This window comes from Limulus polyphemus, unplaced genomic scaffold (genome assembly GCF_000517525.1).
Source record: "Limulus polyphemus unplaced genomic scaffold, Limulus_polyphemus-2.1.2 Scaffold1494, whole genome shotgun sequence".
Classification (NCBI taxonomy): domain Eukaryota; kingdom Metazoa; phylum Arthropoda; class Merostomata; order Xiphosura; family Limulidae; genus Limulus; species Limulus polyphemus.
In genome coordinates, this window is record NW_013667104.1 from 88,118 (window position 1) to 93,720 (window position 5,603).

A 5,603-nucleotide genomic window follows, 5' to 3' on the forward strand; every position below is an offset into this window, starting at 1 on the left:
AGAACTCAAGCAAACATTCATACCACTGCTCATAGTTGTTTTTACAGTATCATTCCGTCATCATTATTCTTTAATTACTTTACTTTTACACCAGGGATATCATTTCATTAAAACCTTATTTATCACAAGGTAATAACATAATGTACTAAATGTACTTCCGCAGAGTCCCCGAAAGTGTTTTGTTTCAACAGTAAATAAAACCAAAATTAAGAGTAACAAATATTTTTATTTCTTGCTTTTCAAGTTCCCATGTCATGCTGTGTTATAGACTACAGAGTGCATAATTCTTCTCGTGATTCATGGCATGTGCACGCTTTACTGATGTTACGACAATACAAATTGCAACGTTGAGCGTCCTTTATGTGACGCTATTTTAGTGCTTACTCTCTAACAGACAGACAACACACTTCTGTATAGTGCTGGGAGTGGTTAAAACAGGTGACTCCTCTAGACGGTCTTCAGCCCCCTTTCGGAGAAATTATCATGTGATTTCAAAGGGAACTTTCTGCAAAAATATATAATGCTATAAGAAATTAAACCAAAAACTTCTCTATTAAATTTCCATGAACGTCATTGAACTATATCAAACTCGTAATACTTAAAGAAACAAAACTGTCTTTCACAAACACATAGAACTCACTGCAGTGGAAACCTGGCAGTTAATAAAAATTATTTTTGTCTTTAAATGTTCCTCTTTAATTTTAATTGTGTTTCATTATAAATTTAAAATATTTAATTTACGATTTATTAAAGTTCAACGGCCATACAAAATAGTGCTCAGTGTTTAAACTAAACCGACACTGTTAGTCAACGGAATAGCTAGTTCCAATTGTCTTGTAAAGACTGTAGTATAAGAACGAAGCTGAAAAATGTTACGAATTAAAATTCGTGACATTTACAGTTAATAAAGGTAGGTTAAGACATCTGATAGTCTAAAATACAATGAAATTAGTTAAGGCGGAGTACTTATAAATGCTAATAATTTGATCCAGGGGCTGTATGCAGTTGTTCTGCGTTACGGTTAATCTGTCGCTGCCAGGAACCACCTAGCACAAGCAACCACGGTACAGGAGTCGCAAACAAGGCGTATAGATTGTATTTGCACTTCTAAATGACGTCCCTGTTCTGCACATCTGTGGATGCAAGCCTTTTAACGAATAAGGATTGTTAACATTTTGTGTATTATTTTTTATATACTAATTTAGCATTATACACTTTACCATGTGTCATGCAAATAAGTTTAATAAATTAATATGTAATTAACTGGGATATTTGAGAGATCAAAATCCTAATAATTTATCTTTAGTGTCAAAGGCAGAAACTGAACATGGGTCAGCGTCTTCTAAAGCAATAAGCTATAATTATAGGTAGAACACTAGGTTTTTGTTCTTACAGTTCTAGCGACATCCATTTTAACTTACTAACGGCCACAAGAATCCGATTATGGTAGCTCTATCGTATTATAAAATATGTTTGTAAATTAAAGTGTATGGTTATCCATAATATAAATATAACGGGTTTTTAAAGCTGCACTATTTTAACTAAATAATGGCCACTTAGCGATCCGTTTATGATAGCTCTATGGTATTATAAAACATGTTTCTAAATTAAAGTGTAATGTTATCCATAATATAAACAAGATAAATAAAAAATTGGGAATTTAAAAACCGGCAAATAGAGATTGTAAAAAATGTAAGGAAACTAGGCTGGAAATACTGTAGATTTGTAATTTGAATTAATAATGTCTACAGCATCTTCAGTCTTTTGTCTATACTTTTTATGATCCCCATGTGCAGGTTTTTAATTTCACAATTTTTGTATTTATTTTGTTTCCTGGCTTTGTTTATACTCAACTATGAGTAAATAACAACTTGATATAGTAGTTAACTGTATACATTGTAATGATAATAAACCTAGCTAGTATTATTATTTGCATAATAATGGGCAAATATATGTCTTCACTTAGACACAACCTCCACTAAGCGCGTATAAAATTTTACCTGTAGAAAAGCAACCTTTTCAACTAAAACATACACGTCTAAACATCGCTTTAAATAAACCTTCGTGTCTTTCAAGGTAATTATTCTATGAACGTTCTTAATAATATTTAATATTATGTGTACTGTTTTTTTACTCCTTCACTTCATATGTAATATAGGGGTTGGCTCACTAAAGACACAGATTGTATAGTGCATAAAACATTGAGTATCTACATGTTACAATCATCCAATGTTCATCTATAATTGGCTGGTAAGTCCTGTTTTATCCTGTACTTAAGTTTTTTTGAAGGAACACTAGGTCTGTAAGAAAGCTAACTTCACGGAGTAATGATAACATCGCTAACTCTAGAATTATGATGTTTTTAGCTTACGTAAAATATAGAAGAAACAAATCGACTTTCTAATACCCCTACAATCTTCGAAGTTTATTATTTAATATTCTACAAGAGGTTTGGGTGCTATATACCAAGCCACTTTTGTTGCAGGCTGGCAAGAGAATAATAATAATAAGAATTACAAACGGGCCGTTTTGAGTGGGTGTTCTTTTCCTTGTGAATCTAACATGTGTGCTTTTTATATGTGCACAGCCTTAGCAGTCCACAGTAAAGGTTTTAAAGTGTTATTTGGATTGAATCTTTACTGTTTAAGGTAATGTTTGGCCCAAACGTTCTATTAGGGTTTTGTGCAGTTTCTTGCGAATCCTGTTATGAATCATTATCGTGGTTCATGATATAACGGGTTTTTAAAGCCGCACTATTTTAACTTAATAATGGCCACTTAGCAATCCGTTTACGGTAGTTCTATCGTATTATAAAATATGTTTCTAAATTAAAGTGTATGGTTATCCATAATATAAATATAACGGGTTTTAAAAGCTTTTTCTAAAATGAGGAAAGAAACAACTGGGACTAAATCAGTGAATTCAAAAACTGATTTTTTGTGTTTGTTGTACTTCTTGATGCAGTGAAAGTCTGAGATCGTAGTCTCAATATTAAATTTTAATTAATGTATTTTAAATCTGACTCCTGTCGTCTGAACAACAATAATAATAGCCCCCCTCCCACCCCTAGTGGCACAGCGGTATTTCTGCAGGATTATAACGCTAGAAACTGGGTTTCTATACCCGTGGTGGACAGAGCACAGATAGCCCATTGTGCAGCTTTGTACTTAACTGCAAAAACAACAACAACAACAAAAAAAAAAAAGATAATGATAAAAGTACTGTGGAAAGTTTTCCTTGTCATTTAATAATTGGAAACTTTCGCACAGAAAAGTCCAGATCTGATTTATTGGGTTACGCCTTATGTGTCTTTCAGTACTATTTTCCTTGTATTAAAAAACGGACACTAATCAGATGAGCATACATTTTTACTAAGGAACTGACAAGACATTACTGTTGCTTGTAAGACAATATTACCGTCAACAGCTTGAATTATTGATGGTTTAAGTCTCATATTGTATCTTCGAAGTTTTACCATACATGCAATGTAAAAAGGAAGTTGATTTTGGGAACCACAAAAATATATGTGTAGGAATATTACTAGATACACGACAATTTCAATTTTGATTTGGAGTTTAACGCAACTAACTGAAAAGGAAGTTTTCAAATACTTCTTAAATTTAACAATCGGACACATAACTCAAACGTTTTTGAGAGTGTTGTACATTTCCAATAAAATTACGTTAACTATACAAATATAAGGCAAACTAGAAGACAAGCTCAATTTTGTTTGAATAATTTCGAAGATTTATTCGGCTGTGTATGCTTTAGATATACAGCAGTAGAATCGGAGAGTGGTGTTTTGTGACTGAAGTAAACAATGCAAATATGCATAACATAAAAGTAGCTAACCTATTTTTTATGCGTTACTTTGAAGAAATGACCGATACATATTACTATTCACTACATGGGGGCCCGGCATGGCCTGTTGATTAGGGAGCTCGACTCGCAGTCTGCGAGTCACGGGTTCGAATCCCCGTCCCACCAAACATGCTCGCCCTTTCAGTTGTGGGGGCGTTATAATTTGACGGTCAATCCCACTATTCGTTGGTAAAAGAGTAGCCCAAGAGTTGGCGGTGGATGGTGATGACTAGCTGCCGTCCCTCTAGTCTTACACTGCTAAATTAGGGACGGATAGTGCAGATAGCCTTCGTGTAGCTTTGCGCGAAATTCAAAACAAACAAACAGTATATGGGCTCCGTTACCTTGATTACCAAGATGCTTTTCTAGAAATTGTGTTTGTTTTTTATTTAGAACATAGCTGCACAATGGGATCTCGGTGCTGTGCCCGCCGCAGGTATCGAAACCTGAATTTTAGCATTATAAACCCCAGGCTTCCTCTGAGAGACCAGGGGAGAGCTATATTACGCATCAATTGTTTTGCGTGATTAACGATAATTTTTTTAATGAATTATTTGATTAAATTAATACCTAAATATATTAATGATCTATTGATGCAGCTTTCACAGAAATTTTATAACTTCTTCGAATATTTTCTGTGCTAATGACAATTAATTCTTATCATTATGCATTTTCAGCCTTTATGATATTATGTTATTTTGAATTAATCTTACGAAAACTGGAATTTTTCGCTTGACGTGTTTTAGTTCCAGTTATATTTTCTATGTGAAATGAATTGGTAAATTAAGGAAGGTGGTGTGATATTTCAAATATTCTTTAGGACTGTGGTGTGATATGTCAGATATTCTACAGGAAAGTGGCGTGATATACCAAATATTTTACAGGAAGGTGGTGTGATATTTCAAATATTCTTTAGGACTGTGGTGTGATATGTTAGATATTCTACAGGAAAGTGGTGTGATATACCAAATATTTTACAGGAAGGTGGTGTGATATCTCAAATATTCTTTAGGACGGTGGTGCGATATGTCAGATATTCTACAGGAAAGTGGTGTGATATACCAAATATTTTACAGGAAGGTGGTGTGATATTTCAAATATTCTTTAGGACGGTGGTGTGATATGTTAGATATTCTACAGGAAGTGGTGTGATATACCAAATATTTTACAGGAAGGTGGTGTGATATTTCAAATATTCTTTAGGACGGTGGTGTGATATGTTAGATATTCTACAGGAAAGTGGCGTGATATACCAAATATTTTACAGGAAGGTGATATGGTATCTCAAACATTTTTCTATTAAAATTTCTCTGGTCGATTGGACTTTCTTGTGCTTGAAGACTTCAAAACTATAGCAATAAAATTGTAATGTATTTCTAGTTGTTTCAGAACTTTCGCGCAAAACTAGTCAAAAGCTATTTGCTATCCAAAGAGTTGACGGTGGGTGTTGTTGAGTAACTGTCTACCCTTCGTAGGGTCCCCGAAAGTGTTCTGTTTCAAGATTAAGTAACATAAAAATTAAGTGTAACAAATGTTTTTATTTCTTGCTTTTCAAATGCATATGTCATGCTGTGTTGTAGACTACAGAGTGCGCAATTCTTCACGTGATTCATGGCATGCGCACGTTTTACTGACGTCACAACAGTACAAATTACTACGTTGAGCGTCCCTTATGTGACGTAATTTTAATGTCTACTGTCTGACAGACAAACAACACACTTCTATATATTTCAAATTCGATG

At 33.9% G+C, this 5,603-nt stretch overlaps 1 long non-coding RNA gene across 1 annotated transcript in view; it reads right to left on the reverse strand.

Annotated features, from left to right (window-relative positions):
• Positions 1 to 252: 252 nt before the first annotated feature.
• The window catches only part of LOC111086855, a 15,456-nt gene continuing 10,105 nt past the window's right edge, over positions 253 to 5,603 (reverse strand). The window contains exon 3 of the long non-coding RNA XR_002611577.1: positions 253 to 505. This is a non-coding gene — a long non-coding RNA (uncharacterized LOC111086855). The remainder of the gene's footprint in view (positions 506 to 5,603) is intronic.